Below are 22152 nucleotides of genomic sequence, written 5' to 3'. Positions count from 1 at the left end.
TTTCTCTTACTGCTAGGACTTCCTTTTAGAAGAGAAAACTTCTGCTCACTCAGAGCTTGGTTGGGGTGGATTCCATGGGAAGTTTCCATGTAGAATAAAGGAGCTAGCAAGTGCAGGGTTTCTTTTAAAAAACACTCTCCTGGAAACGAAGTTTCCCTCTAAAGGGAAAGGAAATAGGTGGAGAAAGAAACTCCCTTGTCTTAGCTCTGCTCAAAGCAAAAAAGAGGCAAACCAGATATCGAAAAGAGGGTGAATTGAAATCTACAAGGGTGTTGCCAGCATGTGCAAAGATGGAGCTGGAAAAGCAAAAGGCACAGACCAAATTGAAGCTGGCCAGTGAACATTGTGCTGCTGTGGCAAGGAAAGCCAACACAGTGTGGTCAAGAGGGGCATTTCCAGCAGAGCTAAAGAAGTCATTATCCAGCTTCATTCAGTGCTTGTCAGGCCACACCTGAAATACTGTGCTCAGTTTTGGTCTTCATTACAAAAAAAAAGACATGGAGAGTCTGGAGAGGGTCCAGAAAAGGGCCACAAAACTGTTCAAAGGACACATTTCAAGGGTGAGGAAAGGCTGGGAGGATAGGGGTTTTTCAGCCATGAGAAGAGAAGGCTTAGGGGAGACCACATCACCATGTTCTGGTATTTCAGGGGTGGCTACAGTGCAGATGGAGAATCCTCTTCCAAAAACAAGTCACATGGAAAAGATTAGGTGTAAGATTCCAATTGGATGCAAGAGGAAAATTTTTCACCATGAGAACAATCAGCCTTTGGAATAATTCTTAGAGGGAAGTAGTGGATTCTCCAATATTGGCCACATTTAAGATCCAGGCAGTCAGGGTTCAAAGCCATCTTGTCTGGATCGTACTTTTGCCAGGAAAGGTTGGGCCAGATTATTCTTGAGGCCCCTTCCAACCATGTATTCTTCCTTTGATTCTATGATTATTATCTTCTTACACTCACAAACTTTATAGTCTCAAAAAGAAAAGAAGAACCAAAACAAAAAAAAAAAAAAACCAACTGTTTTTATTAACCCCTGTACACTTCAAATCATCTTTACTGCAGGATCACTCACATTCCGAAGCTTGCAGTGACTCATCCTTTTCTTTCAGCTTCTAAAACTCAGCCATGGTAAGGGTTTCCAAACAAAGCTACTTAGATGAGTATTGCTACTTGCCTTAAAGCAGCCCCAAATAAAGCAGCTGAAAAAGCTGCAGTGATAAACTATGCAAATTATACCTTACTACTAGAAGAAAAATGCAGAAAATGAAAGCTAAATCCTTTCCCCCCACTCTTCACCTACCAAGCATACAAAGAAAGAACAAGATGCTTAACAACAATACCCATTTCATGGAGTGAAATCTTGTTCTCACTCCCACCTAACTGGCAATTTTGAGAAAGGGGGAAAATTGGAAGGATTATCCAGTTCACAGTACAGTATATCCAACAAAAGAAAAACCAAGTGATACATTTGATGGTAACAGATCACACTGTAAAACTTGCAGTATACCACTACTCAGTGATTTTTGACCTAAAGCATCATTAATCATTCATGAACCTGTGCACTGCTAAAGGGAATAACGCAGTCTATAATCTTCAGGAAGTGCATGGGGAAAAAAATCCCTTTTTCTTATTGGAATATATAAAAATGTGTTTAACTCACAAGTTGCTTGTGTCCTGTAGCTCTTTTCCAGTAGGACAGACAATGAATGTCAGCATAGGGTGCCAGCTGCTAGATTTCAGAGACCCCTTTACATAGTTTCAAACTCTCCTATTGACCTATGTCATGTCAGATACACAACTTTAGCTCAGTTTGCTTTCCCTATGGGTAAATTAAGAATAATAACAGTGGTTTTTTTCACTGCAGTATTTGTAGGGTTTATTTAAAACATTACTCACACCTGTAGTCTTAGACCTTGTGGACCACAAATCCTTTATTTTCAACCTCTTATTTTTTTTCTGAGCTCCATACTTTGTTTTTCCCTAACACACCTTTTTCCTAAGTGTCATTATCTGGAAACACTAGGAAGTGAAAAATCTGCCTTTTATGTTAATTATTTGCTGCACTGGCTCTAAACATTCTCTCTTGGTATCTCAGTGTATCTGTTTTCAGCAATTAGCCATCATCTGCCTTTTTCCATATAACTGCATGTCCATGAGATTAGTTGTTTTCAACAGTTTCTGCCTAATTTTGCACTTATGATCAGAGCTGCAGGAGAGCTGAGGCACTCCTTTGTCCATTCATGTACCCAATGTAACACCCAAATGAACTTAGATGTATGAGGCTTTGGGCTCCATCTGTACACTCAGCTGGTTTCCTGGCCAGGAGTAGCGTACAGACTATTGAACTCTCTTTTCTACCTGCTCAAAGTAGAGTAGCTTGTCTGTATTGCTGCTGGAGCTATGCCTGGCTAATGCTAACCTAAATTAGGCTGTGCTTGGAAGAGTGATCTTTGTCCTGAGACAAAGCCATAACAGAGATCATGTTAACAATTATTCATTGCAGACTGTTGCTGGCCAGTCAGCAAAACCATACCTGCTCCTGCAGAGCTCGTTCATGCACATGTAGCCTTCACTTCTATGAATAACATTTTTAAGTGCTTACATGAGCGGTGGCTCAGTGTCCTGAGCTTTATCATCTCGGTCATGCTCGAGTTTCAGCACGGACTGATAGGGTTGCTGAAGATATGTGTAAACACTCCCAGTTAGTCACCCTGGCACAGGGTATGTACATGTCCAACAGAACTGTATTATCATGAAACACTTACCTGGAGCGAAGAATTGTCTTTGTGAGTACTGAATATAGTTTGTACACAAAGAAAAATTAGCTTCATATTATATTAAGAAAAAAAAAAAAAGGTTTATTTTCTATTTCTCTGATATGTACACAATACACGTATTTACACATGCAAAAGGGCAAATCCTAGTCATATTCTCAGGGATGCAGACATCTCATAGGCTTAGGGTACTGCTATAGGGAGTGAATGGACGCTCTGTACTCTAATAATAGGAGATGAAAATAGCCCTTTCGAAAATTTCTAGAAGATGAAACAATCTCTGCAGGAGCACCTTAAGTCAATCTGCAAATGTTTCACAGAGATTTGGCTTCTCCGTTTCCTTGAAACAATATCATATGTGCCAACTATTCCAATCATAAATAAAAATCTGGTTTATGCCAGCTAGATTGTTAAATAAACCCAGACACCTGTTTGCCAGTTATAAAAGTGTACTCCTGTTGTGATGTTATCCATCTGTAGTATATGCCACATTGCAGTTGTGCTACTTAGAAAAATTCTACTTCATGGTTTATAAAGTATTCCTGTTAGCTGTACCTCATGCTTGGTTTGGGTCTCTTGGTTTTCTTTTTGTTTTTCTCCTTCATCCAGGTTCAGGAGCTTTTCTTTTTATATTTAAAAATTATCCCCAAGCTAATTTATATCAAGTGCATGGTAAATACTAGTTATGAGAGAATGGTGTAAAACTTTCTCAGGCCCTGAACAGGAATATCCAAATTCCTTTACATAAAGCTTCAAGAGAAATGCAGAGGGGTAGGAAGTTTTTATGTACTTGTTTTTGCTGCAATATTGTGGGTTTTTTTCCCTCATAGTATCCTACACTGTGCTGTGTTTTGGATTTGTGATTAAAATAGTGAGAGGTTAAATGGATGAAGGCAATGGAGACCAGAGTAGGCTAGTGGTAGCATTGTATGGATGGGAATGACAAGAGGTCTAGGGTTGTGTCTGTGATAGAGAGAAATTGCCTTGACTGGATTTTGTTCCCTGGGACCAGCCTGATGTGCAAAGTCACCCAGGGGCGATGATCTGCTCAGAGACAGCAGAGGCCAAAGCAGCGGAGGCAGGCACACAGTGACGGGAGTGACTCCCCAAGGCCTGGGACAGACATTAGGAGTCTGTGTCACTGGAGCCTCAGCTGGGGGCGAAAGCTGGTGTGAGGTGCCCCCTGCCCAGGGAGGCAAAGATTTAGTTTCAGATAAGCATTGTTAAAGTGAGAGGCATGGCTGTAAAGCCTGCCTAGTGTGAATTCTAAACTTCTACCTTGGGGGTTGGGCCCTGTGAGCCCTGGAAGAGCTGCCCCACCCCAGACCCTCATGGGGGGGCAGCCCAGGGGTTCTGATTGGGTTTGAGCCCCTGGGGTTTCTCCCTTGCTGTGTTCCTAGGGGTCCCTGACCTTGAATTCCACCCTGGTTCTGTTCCACAAAACCCATCACCCTGCCTCTGTTTGGGGCCCTCGGTCTCTGGAGCTGAGTTTGTTCCCATGCTGAATAAATGGTTCCATGAACAGAAGTCTGTCTCATCGGTGTCCCATGCTGGTTCTTGGTAACTGTAGCTTCCCTGCTCATGATCCTGTGGCTGCAGAGGATCACAGAAGAGTATGAAGAACAGTGAGGAAACTCCTCAAGGTACAAACCAAAGGTTGCTATTTTAAAATATAAATATTTGAGAAACTAGCATATGTTGTGATTGATCTATTTGCACTGCATTTAAGTCTCTTACTGCCCATAAATGTACCTCTATTTGGGAGATGTTCTGAAAAATCAGACAACTAGATTTAAAAGCTTGTAGTGCAGTTCAAGCCTTTTCTTTCCTCAGCCCACCATTTAAACTATTGAGGCACATGTGCTTCTTGAGAATGAATTGTGTAAGTTTAAAAGAGATGGTGTTTTTTAAAGAATACCCTGAATGACAGGTTGGATGGAAACACTGACCAAGGTCCTGCACAGAAGCAACAAAACAAGCCCACTAAGTTTCTGCTTAACTGCTTTTCCTGCTCTACTGCATACATCTATGTCAAAATAAAATTGCCCTGGATTTTACTACAGTCCATCCAGAGAGAGAAAACAGTTCTCTGAGAGTGATAACTAAGTGAAAATGTTTGCTCTTAGTGATAGTGTTGCATTTTTTTTAAAAAAAAGAAAAAAAAGAAAAATCAGATTATTTTTATTTTTCAGAAGATGCCAATGTTTGCAGATTTGTCATCCATTTTCCTAATTCTTCCTTTAACTATATTTTTTGAGGATGATAATTTGCATGTACAGTTTTGGTGGATTAAGCTGTAAATCATAATCTCGCATAGTTTTTATGTGAAATATCAGGGTACAGTCAAAGTCATGCTAGCTTATGTCAAAAAATCAAAGATTAAATACTGTGCAGCCATAATAAATAAACCACAATGAAGCTACAGTTTCTAGGTGTATACATCTTCTGCATATGTAATTCTATTCACTAATTACTTATGGCAAAACTGAAATCTGCTTGTCATATTTCAACAGGCAGTAAATGTGCACAAATAGGCCTACTAAGGTATTAAGTGACAATACTTCACTTAGACTAACTAATTAATGATGTAGCATTTGAGAAAAATCTATTGCTATATTAGGTAAGCATTATTGTATATTTCACTATTCCAAGCAGTGTTGCCATCATGAAGTACAACTGAAAAATACATATTTTCACAATCAGTTATATCCACAATGGAATAAAATTTCAATGCAATAACGTTAAATAAGACAAATTCAAATCTGGGTGATCCAAAGAGGATGTCAGTGTCATAACACTCAATAATTGAAATGCTGGAAAATTATCTGTATTCCTGTAGTCTTGAAATGAGCCATTGATAAGTGTCTGCATTTTCTGCCTGATGAGTAGGGAGCTAGACATCTGAAACAAGAATTCACTGTAGTTATTATAATGAGTTACGGTAGGTAGTCATTAGGAACTATTGAAGAAAGCAGTATGAGACAGTCTAAAATTGGTTCCAACTAGTCCCAGGTTGAACACCTATGAGAAAGTGGGTCAGAATGTGAATTCATACTAGCTGGTTCACACATTAAAAGGTACAGCTAAAGGGAGAGTCTGTGGGGGTTTTCTTTATCTAAAAGCAGCAAGAGTTAGGTATTGCACCCTCCCTTTCCCCACCCCTCTCACAGCTGCATTTTCTGTTGTTCACTTGAAGCCTCAAAGTTCAGTGAGGTGGTTCTAAAGACAATTCTTCTGTGCTGTTAGAGGACATCTTCTACTTTGTATTTAAGACTGTTTTCTACTAGATTCCGCTACTTTAAAAATTGAACACAGAAATATTCAGATCTCATGCTGTGTTTCTTAATGAGGTGAGTATTGCCATTGAAACTGAGCTTATAAAAGGTTACTTTTATGAGCATGGGTTTGCAACATCTGGCTTTAAAATTTGCAGTTATTAATATTTGCCATGATAATTATGTTTAAGCTCTTCATAAGAGGCAATGATCTGTAATAAAGACCAGCTATCTGTAAAAGACAAAAGAAAAATTAAATTTCATTGTTAACTTCTAAAAGTTATGGAGATTTCAGACTAACCTTGGAGGGACAGAACTGGAAACGTGTTATTGAGATTTTGTAAAGTGGACTGGAGTAAGCAAACAGTACAGAGGAAGTTACACTGAGGACAGACTGTGTGATCTTACGTCTTTTTCATCTTTCATAGGTTATTTCATGGGTCAATGCCAGATGTAAAACACTGTCACAATATTCTACCACAACTGTACTATGTGTACAGCTCTGGAGCCTCCAACATAAGAAGGACATGGACCTGCTGAAGCAAATCCAGAGGGAGCCATGAACCTCCTCAGAGGGCTGGAACACTTATCCCATGGAGACAGGCTGAGGGAGCCTGGGTTGTTCAGCCTGCAGAAATGAAAACTGCAGGGTGACGGTAGAGCACCTTCCAGCACCCAAAGGGGGCCTGGAAAAGAATAGGAGAGGAACTTTTTACAATGGCATGAAGTGATAAAACAAGAGGGAATAGCTATTAATTGAAAGATGGGAGATTTAGATTAGATTTTAGGAAGAAAATCTCTGCTGTGAAGCTGGCAAGACTGGTTCAGGCTGCCCAGAAAAACTGTGGCACTGCTCCTACACCAGAGATAGGGTCAGACAGTGTGTATGGAAGATGACAGGAGGAATATGCTTATAGTTCTCAATATTTGTATCAACTTTTTTGTCCTTCCTCCCTGCTCCTACCTCCCTTGGACTCCCTTTGTTCATTCCTGCCACCCACTCTCTAACTCAAAGCTGTGACCACTGTTCAATTTCACTCTTAGTTGTCAGCATAAGACTAACATTTTCTGTCTGAGAATCAAGTCAGTACATTTTTTCTAAGGATGTAAAATGAAAAAAAAATTCTACCCCTTTGGATGGCAGCACCTCAGCTAATTGCAATCACTGCTTTCATTACCCATAAAATGTTCTTCTTTCCAGAAAAAAAACACCTAGTTTAGTCTGAAGCTCTTCTGTGTACAGTTTAAAATTTTGATAGCATTTTAAAAAAATCCACAGAACAAAAAATAATCCAAACTTTTGAGTTCTTTGTAAAAGTTTTCCAGTAGCTTATTTATTCCCTAAATAGTTGTCCTCCAGAATGTTTTCACACTCCTCTGTGTTTCTGGAAAAAAAATCACTTCTGCATTTTATACTCTTGTAATTACCAGATATGTTAAGAGGTAGAACTGTGAAAATTCTGTGTCTAATCTACTCTATTCAAATATGAATAATGTCAAGCTGAGGAATGTTCCCTTTAATAATCTTTCCAGCCAAATCTTTCTCCCAGTGCTGCCACCACTTTATACTCCTAAACACAGTTTAAATAAAACAGACACAGTGCTCCATTTTCTCTTCCAAGGTGAACAAACACACTCAGTGTGTTCCAGCTGATATTCCTGCCTTGGTAATAAAACAACTGCCATCTTTTCATTGAGAAGTGTCCCATTAATTAAAAATTAACATCACCCTGCTGCATCCTGTAGACATATCTATGTTGCCTAAACCTGTTCTCTGCAACACTAGCACAATTTTAATGTACCACAAGATCTAAAGAGCATCTGTCTTGCAACTCATCAGCACGATGTTGTCAAAAAAAAAAGTTATGTTTGAAAAAAATCCAAGGTAATAAAACTAGTGTATAGTGATAAAAAAAAAGGACAACATTTCAAAGAAGCTGCAAAAGAGAAAGTCAAATCAGCAGCTGCACCTCACTGGTGCTGAGCCCTAGAAAAGTAAATAACATCTGCTAGTTGTAGTTCCTTTTTGGCAGGCTTAATGTAAAGCCCTGATTTGGTAATTTTTAAAGACAACTAAGGCAATCAATCTAAAAGATAATTAAATTATGGACATTGTTTTTCACTGCTTTGTTTTGAAAAAAACAAACATGGTGGTGTTTGGGGGTTTGGCTTTTCTTTTTTTCCCTGAAAGGGAAGGAGAATGTGTTTCTATTTGCTAAATCAGCTGAGTGTTAGGGGACTGCTTAAGATACCCTCTACTACCCAGCATGAAGGCTTAGGCAATTTGGAAGATTGGGCTCAAATGGGAAAGCAAAGGAAGACTGCAACACTCCTACCTCTGCATAGAACAGTGACATCAATATTGGGAATAAAGGTTTCTCGTTTACATTCTTAACTGTAGCAGCTCTCTTTTAACTGGAGAAGCCACTCTTCGTAGTGGAACTTTTGGTTAGATATGTTTCCTTATGAAAATGTGAGTTGCCCTGAACTGCCCAGGAGTCACTCCCCTCCTGCATTCATAATGTATGAGGTTACCATTCCTCCAAAACATTATATGAGAAAACAGCTACTCGGAGAACTCTGAGAGTGGACAGTTATCCTGAGATCCAAAAGTGTGTATCAACTCTACCTGCTCCTTAACAAGAAGAGTGAATCTTGCCCTAATAAGTTTTCTCAGGCAGGTGGGCATCTGGCCCACCCCATGTCCATTGATTTTTCTGAGTGCTCAGAGTACAGAGTGGAAATGCACACTTCCCAGGCACTCACCAGGAAGTCACATAATACACTCATGCTATCTATTATAGCACCTATCTAGACATTTTAATGATGATAGTTCTTAAGGCCAAAGAGTTATGGGCAATTCAGATTGCCTACTATTTAATACTGCCTGACATTTGAAGTTGTTGACGAGGAGTCATGACATCTAACTTATCAAATGTGGATGTGTTACATAAATTGAACCATGCCTAGGAATGTTCCTGAGCTCCAGCACACTATTATTCACACTTACAAATAGGCAGAAGTGGACTTGGCATGGTTTCAGCCCATATCCACTAGCACTCTCTTTCCAGACTGCTCCCAGGGTCTATTATGGGACAGACACAGCTCCCGAAGCTCCTGATATGCAGTCACAATATGGTTGTGACTATCCTGTTTTAATGTTTAAAAGCATAGAAAATACTGAAGGGGCCAGATCATGTCACCTAATCTCAGGGCCAAGAGCAGGACACCCACTGCTTAATTTACTACCATAGATATGCCTCAGCATCAACAGCCTGTCCAATTTAAGCACAGGATTTTCCACTACGTGTTAGGAGAACACTGGGAGCTCTGCCTAAAAGGCAGCCAGAACCTCTCACAACAGCAGCAGGCCCAAATTTATAGCAGGCAGCCTAAACACAACTCCTAGTGCTAGACCACCACGCTCCCCAGGCATAGAATTGCTAGCTTATGTCAAAAAATACATAATGTTGAAATACGAGGTAGGCTGGTATATTTAATGCTACTACCAGGCCTTTACAAATTGTGAAAAAAAAATATGTTTAAATCACTGGGACATTAAAATCAGCTGAACATCTCCCTCAGATATTTTTTGAAGAATTTATTTTTTAGGTTACAGGGAAAACAAAGCAAAACCAACACCAAATTCCAAAACAAAACCAAACCAAAAAAAAATAAAGCTTCTTTATGTTATATTTAAGACTAGACAGAAAATATTTTTTATGGACATTAACTTCTATATACACATGTATGTATACCTATTATATATAAATCGATGTAATTTATTTATATACATATATTTATATTCATGTCTCTGAAACATCTGTGTCTTTGTGTTTGTAAAGAAAATATAAAAATAGCTTTTCAGGTGATACCAATTTTGTAACTGCTTCTGTCTAGAATATTGCACTACAGATTTTATTTGCATTGCCAGTGGCAGTAGCCCATCTTGGATTACTTACTCCGCATAAAATCTATTTGACATGATCCATACTAAAGAGATATAAACACAGATGGATCCATGCTCTCTCCTCTCATCTACACTAAAACCCATAAACTGAAACACAGAACCATTTGGGTTAGAAGGGACATTTAAATGTCATCTTGTCCAACCCCTGGCAATGATCAGGGATATCTTCAACAGATTGCTCAGAGCCCCATCCAACCTGACATTGAACGTTTCCAGGAATGGGGCATCCATAACTTCTCTGGGAAGCCTGTGCCAGTGTTTTACCACACTCGTATGATGAGGACCATGGTATGACCGGTGATCAGCCCAGATCTATTTCCAACTAGGCTCTTTGTTTCTAACGATTCATTAGTATGTCAGGCTCTGTAAATCCATTCCTTCGGTCGGTTTGGCTCTGTATCATTTCTTGAGAGACTCTTAAATGCAGCATTATACAGCACACTTCAACCCAAAACCACTCTGAAGGTCAGCACTGCCGCAGACTCAAGTTGCCATCAACACATTCTGGTTAAAATTCAAATATCCAGATTCAATATTTGACTTCTTGGGATTGGGTCTTTTAATGACTGTCAGTGATGTAACTTGTGTGTCATCACTGTCAAAAGGAAAGTTAAGCCAGTTTTCTGTATTTTTTTTTCCAGTAACACAATTTTGAGATTTAATAATATGCTTCATAAATTCATACAAAACTAAAGGATAGCTTTGATAAAGAAAAATTAAGAAAAAACCACTGGAAAAATCCAAAGTACTTTGTTCCTGAATTTCCATATGAAACATGCTGATTTGGATGTTCTTTTAAATGTATAAAATTCTTTTGTAGAGTTGAACAAAAATAAAAATAATAATAATAAAAATTTCCAAAATGCTGTTGTATTTTGTTCACTGCTTTGTTTTGTTTTGATTTGATTGTTTTGCAGAGGAGGGATTCCTAGAGGGAAAGGCTGTTTGGACAAGAAACAAAATATACTTATACCAGCTTGAATTTTAAATGTGCACAATTTATTAATTTTGTCGATAAAACAAAATATTATTTGCACAGCAGTGGTCCTGGCTCTACAGGTTTTTTTCTACATAGATGAATGTCTTTTGTTCTGGTAAGATAGTTTTTAGGGATTTTCTGCTTGCATGAATTTTTTATTCCTATTGTTTTCTTACCATTTGGTAATCATCAATTCAAAAATTTTAAAACAATGGAAAATAGAAATTCACACTATAGTCTGAAGACACCTATTTTGGTATGTTTCCTAATTACTGTAATGCAATTTGGACTATTCTCCTAGCTGTTTGTCTGCAACCAAGGACATCATGGAGAGAGTTCAGTGACTATTCTTACCAGCACCTTACAACCCCTAGTTGTTACTCTGTGGATGTACCAATGACTCTGCACACTTAGGGTGCATTGAGTGCACCAAGAATTACTCTGGCACCTAAGTTGAAAGAAGCAGAAGTCCAGCTAAGGTTTTACCCCATCCTAGCCAAGCAGATGGACTAGGGCAGGAGCAAAGGCATGCTGCAGATAAACACTTTCCACAGGGCTGCTTCCACCAGCAAGCCTTCAGTTACTGTGGTCCAGAGACCAACTTCTGGTGAGAGACATGACTTGGGTGAGAAAGTGAACAGGTAGGCTCCCTGCAAGCAAGCTTTCCCAGGCTTCAGAAAAGCTTTAGATTAGATTTTGCAGCGGATGAAGGCCAAAGTTCAAAGAAAAATAGAGAAAGATGAAGTAAGGGAAAAACAGAGAGTGCATGGCAAAGGAGGAGGCTTTCACAGTTTCCTAGAGAAAGTGAGGAAATAGAAGATCCATTTAAGCAGCCTGTATACAAGTGAATGAAGCCAGGAAAACACATGAAAGGAACTGTATCTTAATGTGTAGTCACAGACCTGACATCACTGAGATTATACAAATGAGGTAGGATAGTTTTTGTGACTAGAGTATTTCCACAGATGCAGAATCTCAGGGGAAGACAGGCAGGATAGTTAAGAAGATGGGGGTGTTCTTTACAAAAACAAATAGTTAAATACGTGGAGACCTGATATGGAATGGGAAAAGAACTATTCAAAATTTTTGGGAGGAAGCTGGTAAGGGACACACAATTATGGGCCTAGGAGATGAGCTCGGCTGGAGCTGTATCTGATAAAGGACTGATTGTAGTGTGATAGTCAATGACAAGTTTGATTCCAGTGACTGGTAGATAGAGGTTCCAGATCCTTAAAGAAGGCGAGTTTAAGGACTTGAACTGCAGGGAAAGAGATTTTCCCTTTTTGTCAGGGATAAGAGGGACAGGATCCCAAGGAAGCTGATTGTGAGGGAGTCCAAGTGAGCCAGGTGTTCTTCAGGGGCATCCTCCTGATAGAACAAGGACAGTTTGTTTTGGTTGCAGAAAGTAGAGTAAAAAGGAGACTAAGCAAAAATTCAATTAAGTATTTGCAATATGAAAACAAGGAGGAGCTATCCAGGAGAAACACCTGGACATACAAAGATGAAATTAGGAAAGACTGGTTAGATGTAGTCAAAGGTTGAGTCAGATATCAAGCAACATGAAGGCTGCCTAAAGTTATATCAGCAGTAAAATAATCAAGGAAAATGCTGATGATAGTTGTTCCTGAGTGGGTCAAGTAACACTTGAGCACTTAACACTTAACAAAGGAGAGAAAACAGTGAGAGACGTTTTACCTCTCTCTTTCTTTACCTCCCAGACATTCATCAGCAAAGTTCAGGGGTCAAAGACAGTATTCATGACAAAGAATCAAGTTAGGAACTAGTTACTTAAATTGGAAATAAGAACAAGTCCACAGGTCCAGTGAGGATGGATCTAAAGGTGATGAGATCAATGTCATTAAGGAACTCTTACCTCTTAAAAATTGTGTAGATCAGAGAAAACTCCTGATGAATAGTAAAATATGCATTCTAGGAGCTCAAACAAACCAGCTCCTTATGGCACAGCACTTCCAAGAACAGGGAGGAGACTGCAAAACAGAAAATAAATTAAGTGTATAGACTGAAAAAAAGTGGTGGCCTTTCAGAGTATCCATTTTCATAAAACTTTTAAACTGAGTTATTCACAACATCAAATTCCTTATTTTAGTTTCCAAAGCAATTTTTTATATTTTCTACTATATCAGTTAATGATAATGTGGATTTTATGCCTCATTCTTCTGACACTTCCTTCTGCTGGAAGCACTCAAGACATTTAGATTCCCACTCCTCAATACTGACCTAGGCATTTTTGAGGTTGCTATAGCTACCCAGGATTTTATGCAGTCCTGAAAGACTTAAGAGATCAGCCAGCTGATACATATAGTTGAAGATCCATGTTCCATAACTTTTCCCCTGTCACTAACTGAGTAGACTAAATGTTACATTTTGGTGATATATAGTGGATATGGATCATTGACACCATGTTGTTCACCCTACCTTGCTGTGGCTCACATTGGTTCTGCTGAACTCCAGGCCTTTCCTGGCCACAGAGGCTATGTGAGATGGGATTGTTCTGACCATAGTTACTTTACCATGAAATTCTTTTGCAGAAAATTAAGGCTCAATGACTCTCTCTACATAAAGATAGAATCTGTATCAGGAACTTTCGAGAAGATGCTGTACTTGAGGAAGAGTTAATGGTTTTGAGCGGGTTAGGTCTGTTTTATTGAGTTTTCTTAGGGCTTGGGAAGTCCATAAGTTATCATGAGTAGCCACTGTATGATAACCTCTTGGATAGCCCCATGCCAGGCTGTGCTGCACGTACAGGGGTGTTATAACAGAGATGACAGTCCAACCTGTCAATAAACTTTCTCTTATACAAACAGTTTACTGATATATCCTGTAATATAAAATGTCCTTGAGAAAGGTGAACCAAGAGGTGAAATGTAGTGATCCTGATGAGGACAGCAGTGAATGTCAAGGTGAGTGACCCACCTGACAGCCTTAGCAGGGATGGGTTTGCACTGTGCTGCATGTTCAGCATGACCTTCAGGACTCACTGAGCTCCACAAATCCCTTGGACACAGGTGCCAACTACTGAAAGAGAGGAAGTAACAGGCAGCTTCCACTTGGCACCTGCAGTTCTGCTACCTCTGTTTGCTTTTATCTAAAAGTAAAGCAAGTTCTCATGCAACTTTCTTTAATGAACAGAGTTGTTTTCCTGTAAAAAAATTATCTAATAGCTCAAAGGATCAAAAATGGGAAGCTTCTGCCACAGAAGGCAACTGCAAAATGTGCTGTGGAAAATCCACCTGGGTACCTTCTGACATTGCACAAGTGCAGGGTGCCCAAAATCTTAAGGAATAGAAAATTTACTTGCTATCTGTATTTCTCTTTTTAGTCACTCTTATTAAAACAACTCTTTTTTTAAGCTATTTTTTTGTTGGACACTATCTTATTGAGATACAGAAACTACCCTGCACCATCTCTCTCACCCCACCTCCTTCCCTGGTGCAAACATAAGTCTGTTTAAAAAATGCAGATTTCTGCCTGATCAAGCATGGAACTGATCTATATCTTAATTGTTTTCCACTGTTTGTGCCTCACACTTAAGTGAGAAAAAAAAAAGGTCTAGACAGCAATTGAGCAGAGATTCAGTTCTTCTTAGGTTCCCTTTATTCAAAACCATCAAACCTAGGGAATCAATCAAAACTTTACATTAAACATTTCCTTAAATATAGGTGTTCAGCATGAAAAAATCACACTCACTCACCTGCAAATAGGAAAGGAAGAATCTCTGTAGGTCTTTAAAGCTGAACTATGCTGGCAGCCAGCTGAACTCACTGCACTGCTCCTGTACTACAGGAATTGAACTTCTAAGATATGAGGAGTTGACTTCTGCTCCAGACACCAATTCCTCTTCAGATATATCCTCATCAGTCATTCACATGTTGAACAAGAAGGGGTGATTAACAGTTATTGAAGTTTGCTTTGACTAACCCCACTCAACTATGATTGAAACATATTAGGAAAAGTTAGTTACCTGTCCCAAAAGCAGGTTACCTACATATGAAGCAACATATTAATATATGTATGGAGCAAGCTCCCAAGAGGATTATGGTGGCAAACATGCATGGAGGGAGAGGGCGGCTATTTATTTTGTTTCAGCCAGCTCAGGGTTACCCACCCATATTTGCAGGAACATGCTCATGCCAGCTGAGGCTGGTCATTTATTTAATCAAGCCACCTCTTTCAGGAGCACCATTGCTCCAGGTCTCTTCTGCAGGCAACGCAGATGGCTGTTATCTTACCAAAAATAGCAGCTGCCTTTTGGATATAACATATTTCTCTCTTGACTATAGCAGGAATCAAGTATATATAGGCTTCTCATTTATATGCACTAAGTGTAAAGATGAACTTTTAAAGATAATTTGTTTAAAGATAATTTGTTTAAAGATAGAGAGGTGAATCTTATCAGCTGGAGCACCCACTGCATGAAGTATGTAGGATTAAAATTTCAGAGCTCTGAATAATCAACATCATCCTTCTTCTCAAGCCTTATTAGGAACAATTCTGTCAATTATCTTTCATGCCCAGGTTGTGCTGAACCTTTCTCCCAGAAAGAGTGTTTCATTCCTTCAGAAGTATTTTGTCCCAGTTATCCAATGCCCGTGTGCATCATCACATGACAGTACTTATAATTGCTAAACAGCTAGTTACTTGGATAATATTTTTAGGAATTTCTGACTTTCTACTGTCATTTCAGTATCATTTATTTCAGTAATTATTCCTCTATGATAAAATGAACAATTAAAATTCTGGAATATTATGTGTTTCTATGCCTACTGGAAGATTTAAAAATACAGATAATTAATAACAGTAAATATATTTGGTTATAAAAGCCTAGATATGCCCATTTTTGTTAATCTCTTGAAGAACAAGGTGCTGTGGCAATTTTAGGAGATGAGCTATGCTACAACTGATGCTGCTTTTGTGCTGCAGTATCTCAGGCTCCAGGTTTAGTATTTATTCTTCTATTAAATAGCTACATTACCACTGTTGAAATTAAAAATAAAATATTTATCCTTTTGTTGTTGTTGTTACATTCAAAACCAAAACCAGAGATAGTTTAATTTTGATCATCTTACAGTTGTGCTCACATCAAACACATGCATCAGATCTTCCCCATGTTTCTTCATCTCATTCACTTTTCTCAAACAGTGTGTCCAAGACACAGAAGGAAGAGCGGTGCTGCTAAGTTTATCTCCATTTGGCTGCCTGCCTGCTTCACTAGGAAGGAACCAGGAGCTTCAGGTTCCCTCACAGCTCATCAGAAGTCTGATGTCAGAGACCACTCTGTCTCCACTCCTGGAATTTAGGCTGCTTCAGGAGGGTCACCACCACTGCCCACGGGACTGAAGCATCAGATTTGTGAACTGCCCCATAACCAGGGTTAAACTCCCTTTTTGTTCTAGTCATTCTTCGAGATTTGAAGATTGTTCTCTGAATAGCAAGGAAACTAAATGTTTAATCTTTAAAAGACTACTTTAAAAAGCATTAGCTCTCTATTCACTCTTCTAGGCCTTAAGCAATGTGTTTTTAGAGGGTGCAAAATATCTTTGGCTAAATCTTAAATTTTATTTAGGATATGATGCTCAGGGCTCTGATATTTCCTGCTCACCAGTGCATCATTCTCCTCTGAGCTGATTCTTCTTTCCCAGTCTTTTCCTTTCTATTCCTGCCTAATAGCCTAGCTAAGACTGCCAAGTCAATTCCATTTCTTCTATTACTGATGGGAATGTATGATTAGAAGAGCAAACACAGAGCAATGATTTAAATAGATTGACACTGGAATAAGTTTTTTCAGCTTTAGACTGGCTGCTAAGACCTTGTGCTGTATCACTAATATCCATCAGTAAGGTTTAAATAAAAAATAAACATTTCCACTTTCTGTCTCTTATACTATTCTTGCTAACATTTTATTGAAAATCATTCTGCTTTCTTTTAAAGGGAGGTTCAACAGTAGAACAAGAGTGGGTCTGTCTTCATGTCAATAAAAGAGAGTCAATATGAAATCAAAACTACCAGACAAAAGAATCACTTTTTCTGCTAAAAGGAAAGTGAGTAATTAATGCAGTTAATCCCCCATGCTCAAAATAAAATTTGTTTTTTCCTTAAATTTCAAATATTTAACTAAATTATTTCCTCTCCCCTCTCATCCCCCCATATTTAATGAAAGAATTAAGAATGGGTACTGGCAGCTGTTACAGAGAAGGTTTCCATCAGTGTCTTAATATGATATCCCAAAATAAATTTCACATTTTAATACTGTAACAGTAGTAAATATATTAATAGTCTCTAATCTCAAAAATCTCTCATGAACAGAAGAATAAAATAGTTCTTCAGTTCCTCTTAGTAGGCATGCAAAGAAAGATCACAGCTGACTGCTTTCAGTGGTACTTAATACTATAAATAACCTGTAGGAGTATCTGTGGACATGGAAGAAAAAGTGAGCTCACAGTATGCAAATTAGTTCATACAAAAATGTATTCTTTTTCTCTGCCACAAGATACAAAAATTTGACAGTGCTTCACTAGGGTTAAATTTTATACAGGAAATATCAATGAAAAAAAACTAACATTAGACAGGCCTTGACAAGGAACTGTTGCATGTAAATTAATGGCATAATTAGCTAAATGATTAAACTCTGAGATCTCAAACCCAGGAAACCTTATGAGAAATTACTATTTTCTACATCACTAAGAAATTAGATTGACCTTGTCTCAAGCTTTTACAATTTCATACTATTTCAGTACATAATTAACTGGAGAAAAAATATTAATGAAAGTCATGTTTGTGACTAATATCAGTATGGCTGTGTAAAATTCCACTTGTAATCTGTGAGCCCTGGTAATAATAAAGTATTAAAAGTGAATATCTTCCAATATGAAATGGAGATTTACATCTTTGCCAGTTCAGAAGTTTTAAAAACATTTCTTTTTTTTCCTAATAAATGTCACATTGATATTTCATGGTTCCTATGGAGTACATGGTTTGTGGAGAGCAGCTTAAGTGAATTTGCATTGCTATGGTATTCATTGCAGAACCAATACAGAGTTTAATCTCCTTTGCTGGAACTGCACAGGGGAAGAGTTTTAATGGTAGCTTAATTCTAAAGCTATACAAATCAGTAGGGTTTAATGACACTTCAAGAACCATGAGAACTCCTTGAACCATGTCTTCAAGCACAGTGGCCTGGAAGGCTGAAGCAGTGAAGAGTAAGGCTAAGAAAGCTTAGCTAGCTGTCACCAAAATACCCACCCCATGCAGCAAAGAACTCATGTTTTTCTTGTTAGGTGCTTATGGTTTACCATCATATGATAGTAAGATTTGGATCCATCTGGCTAAATGAGGATATAAATGTGCCCTGTGGTCATATAGAAAAATAGATACATGTTGACTTACTGAATCTTGCAAGTAATACTCCTAAGAAAAGGGTGGTCAAGGAGGACAAGAAGTTCACAGAAGATATCTGTCTAAAAATAAGCTGAGAGTAAGGATAAAATTAGAATTCCCACAAGCAAGTGTCACAGTGGACAAGTTTATGAAGTTTATGCTGTAATGGCCTGTGTATGCCCTGCAACAGGACTAGAAGCTGAAGTGTCTCTTTTCTTTTCTCATGCTCACTCTGTTTTTTATTTCACAGGGTTCCATTCTCAGAAATATCCATCTGTTATCATGCCCAATTTTTTTGCTTATTTCTAAATCTAAATCCACTGAATACTTCTAGTTCCCATTTTAGCTTGTGCTGCTTATTCCTTCACGCTGATGCCTGAGGCAGTTCCCCATTTGTTGACAAATCTGTATATTCTGGTTGATTCAGTTCCTTTTGCCTCTTGGTACCTCATAGAAGGGATAGATTACACCTCACAGCAAAGGACAAAAAATAAAGTATATTTTTTATATGTGCCACCACTTCTAGGGGAGTAATTGGAGTACTTTTTTAGGAAGTAATATCTCCCCTAGTTTGATTCTACTTGGTATATATCTAATGAAATTTTCTTTATAGTTAAAACATGAAGTGTAGTAGTTGAAATAGGCCTTTTAAATAAAAGTGATGTATAGAACAAAAGACCCCAGATCATCTCTGCTGTAAAAGTTAGAGAAAACTCTGTCTTCAAAACTACCTGGCAGTAATGAAGTTGTGATATAGACTTCACATTTTTGGCCTAGAAAACTGTAAATTCACCAAAAAGAAAAGTTTTCTTCAAAAATGTGACCAGGAATCCCTCAAAGACAAAACAGTGATTCTTGATTTTTGCCAGTAATGTTATGCATAGAAGCAGCCTCATAATCTAGTTGGAAATGAAAGGCAAGAAGATGCAATACATAATAAATACATAATAATTCACAGAATCAGTCTTCTTCCCATTCATTTGGTATTATGAGTTTCTTGTTGCATACCATCTGCCAGCTGTATGAACAAATGTAATTGCACACACAGATGCAATCCAATGATGGCAACAAACTATAGAACAGAAGAGATATGTAAATAAACATGAAAAATTTTGTCATAGATCATTTCTAGGCTCTTTCCTCAGAAATTATTAATAATAATAAACCATGTGACTTTTGTAGTCATTCAAGTAGTTTTATTTCTGTTCTTTTGAAGTTGTTTGTTTATGTTGTAAGACATCAAATAATTCCAAAAGTAGTTAATTTGGTATTTCATTTAACTCATAAAAATGATTCATATAAATGAGGGCCAGACATCATTCACTCACAGAATTTAACACCTACAATGAAAAGTAAAATGAAAACAATAATCTTATCAGTATTTCTTTACAGATGATTCAATATGCTGTGAATGTCCTATCAACTTTTATCATGCTCTAAATTGTCCTGAAAACATTAAGTGTCTAGCATGTTTTTTAATCAGGCAACAGTTCTTTGCAACATCCCCAAATTTCCATTAGGATTCCTTTTTTAATTGGAGAAATGTAAATTCCCAATTTCTTCCTCAATAGACTTTGTTTTCTTTTTACTAGAGTTCAGTCAAGTCATTGCATTGATCAGAGTATTAAATGCTTGGAAAGAAATTTATTTCATACATGAAGAAGCCAGTGTTCCTTTTACTTCAGTAGACTTGCACCAATCAAAAGCAATGGTAAATTTGCATTTTTCTTTTCCTCCAGGTTTCTCGCTGTTCATATGTTTGCAGCTGTCATTTCACTGGTAGTTAAAAGTCCTCTTCCAGGTTCTTCCATAATGAAGTCACTGTTGAAGTAAATTTATAAAACCCTGTGCTTTTCCAGTCTCAGGCACAATCTACTGGCATTTGGGGAGTGTTTTTACTGGATGTCTTGGCACTTGCAGGTTGCATACAGCAGGAACAGTCTCTCTAGGATTTTTGCACAGTACATGATATAGCCTTGCACTCAAAAGCTCTTGCTTATGGCCTGGTTCAGAACCATTTTTCTGCTTACTGTGTAGTAGCAAGAAAATAACCAGTATGCTGTAAGTGTGAGGAAGTAATAAAAGTTTTAGGTCTGATACTGAGTTAGGAACTGATATGCAGAGCTTCAAAACTGTGACCTCAAGCTTTTTGTTGGTGTATACAGGAATAATCTCTGCTTCAGGGGTCCTTAAGCAGAGCAAAGTGCTGGGATGAAAATATCTGATAAATCAGGATAATGTGGTTTTAAGTTCTGGTATCTCATTACTTGCCATGGCTCTTAGAATTCATGCCAGGCCTGGGGAGCTGAAAGATATCAGATCTCAGAACTAATCCTGTTTTCTTGTCTTCATTCTATATCAGTAAGTATTGCTGTCTGACGCTTCTATTACAGTAAGCAAATTAAATAAGTTTTTCCTTCCTGCCACTGATAAGTAGAGACCTGAGGTGTGAACCGGAGGGAGCACTGACTTCCAGTCTTTGGTTGAAACTATGGAAAGAGAAAAGAAAGAAAGAAGAAAAGAGAAAACAACTTATCTGTTCTCTGTTATATAGATATAATTAACACATCTCTATTAAAAAAATATTATATGCAGGATGCAGTAGAGCTTTATAGTTTATTTCTGTGCTCATATGGCCCTTAGGTCCTTGAAAATCCATAAGCTAAGCTGCTTTCAGCCCAAAAACTATTAATTCCATTGTTGTCACCTCTGTCAGTGCTGTTTGCTTTTCTCAGTCACTCATTTTGGGAGGTCTTCTGCCACCAAGATGACAATGATGTGTTGATTCATTGCCCTGTCTCTAGTCCACGTGGAGGAGTTACTCAAAGATGTCAGCTTGTTTTGATTTTGCCATCCTTCCTTCACAGTTTCTTTTTTCTCCTGTTTCATGGTGACAGATCTTTTCATATTTTTATTTAATTACTGTCACAGAATCTACATTCCTACTGTAACTGTTAATTAGAAAATCTTTCCAAATATTTAACAGATGAACGTTGTATTTCAACGTTCTCTTTTTGTTGCTTTTTTTTTGTTTGGTTTTTTTTGGGTTTTTTTTTTTTTTTTTGTATAAGTGTGAAAAAACCCTCTCCTCCCCAAAACCCTTATGGCTGGCTAAAATCAATGTCAAACTGATTTAATTTATGAACATAGTTAGAACCCTAATCAACTGATGCTAGCATTCTTTAGAGGTTCATCCCATCAAACTATTACATCACAAACTAAACACTGTTACATTAAAATAGCAGTTGTAAGACATGTATTCTTACATGCATTGAGACTTTGGAAACAAGAAACAAATCCCAATCATCTTCTTTATTTCCAAAATGACAAAGAGGAGCAGCAGTTGTGCTGGCTACTGCCTGAAAATGTGGTTACAGCTGAGTCACAAGGACGATGTGTCAAGGAAATAGGAAATTTTAAGTTTTCCGCTGAAATCTACAACTAAAATGCAAAACAGTAGAAACAGGGTGCTAAAACAACATATACTTTAAGAATGTGCTTGGGGTACCAACTGCCTCTTGATTACCCACCACCCTAAATCCGAAAATGATCACATTGTTTTCTTGAAACACACTATATTTCTGCAGAATTTTCTGCCACTATTTCACCACTGGAGTTTTCAGTTGCAATGTAATAAATGGCTGTGACATTTTTGATGTCAATGTACTTTCAATCAACCTTGAAGAGTTGGACAGCTGTGTCACCACTAAGTAAAATCCCAGAGCCACACGTGAAAAATTGTTCCATTTACACAGTTGC

The 22152-nt window shown here is 38.0% G+C and overlaps 3 long non-coding RNA genes across 4 annotated transcripts; 2 read left to right on the top strand and 1 right to left on the bottom strand.

Moving 5' to 3' along the window:
* Nucleotides 1-2877: 2877 nt before the first annotated feature.
* On the top strand, nucleotides 2878-10965 carry LOC147654615 (uncharacterized). The gene is made up of 2 exons (XR_015282739.1): nucleotides 2878-4417; nucleotides 6478-10965. It is a non-coding gene; the product is annotated as an uncharacterized LOC147654615 (long non-coding RNA).
* Nucleotides 9261-15103, bottom strand: LOC111925975 (uncharacterized). Of its 2 annotated transcripts, XR_015282738.1 has the most exons (4): nucleotides 14711-14884; nucleotides 13933-14034; nucleotides 12872-12986; nucleotides 9261-10960 (listed from the first exon to the last, which is right to left on the bottom strand). It is a non-coding gene; the product is annotated as an uncharacterized LOC111925975 (long non-coding RNA). The 2 variants fall into 2 exon arrangements; XR_015282737.1 differs by lacking the exon at nucleotides 13933-14034 and having other exon boundaries at nucleotides 14711-15103.
* A 94-nt stretch (nucleotides 15104-15197) lies between these two features.
* On the top strand, nucleotides 15198-17878 carry LOC147654614 (uncharacterized). Its single transcript, XR_015282508.1, has 2 exons — nucleotides 15198-15436; nucleotides 16159-17878. It is a non-coding gene; the product is annotated as an uncharacterized LOC147654614 (long non-coding RNA).
* Nucleotides 17879-22152: the final 4274 nt, after the last annotated feature.

The sequence above is a fragment of the Cyanistes caeruleus genome, chromosome 2 (assembly GCF_971803275.1).
Source record: "Cyanistes caeruleus chromosome 2, bCyaCae1.hap1.1, whole genome shotgun sequence".
Classification (NCBI taxonomy): domain Eukaryota; kingdom Metazoa; phylum Chordata; class Aves; order Passeriformes; family Paridae; genus Cyanistes; species Cyanistes caeruleus.
The sequence above is the reverse complement of the archived record's forward strand: the minus strand, read 5'-3'. Positions and strand labels throughout refer to the sequence as shown.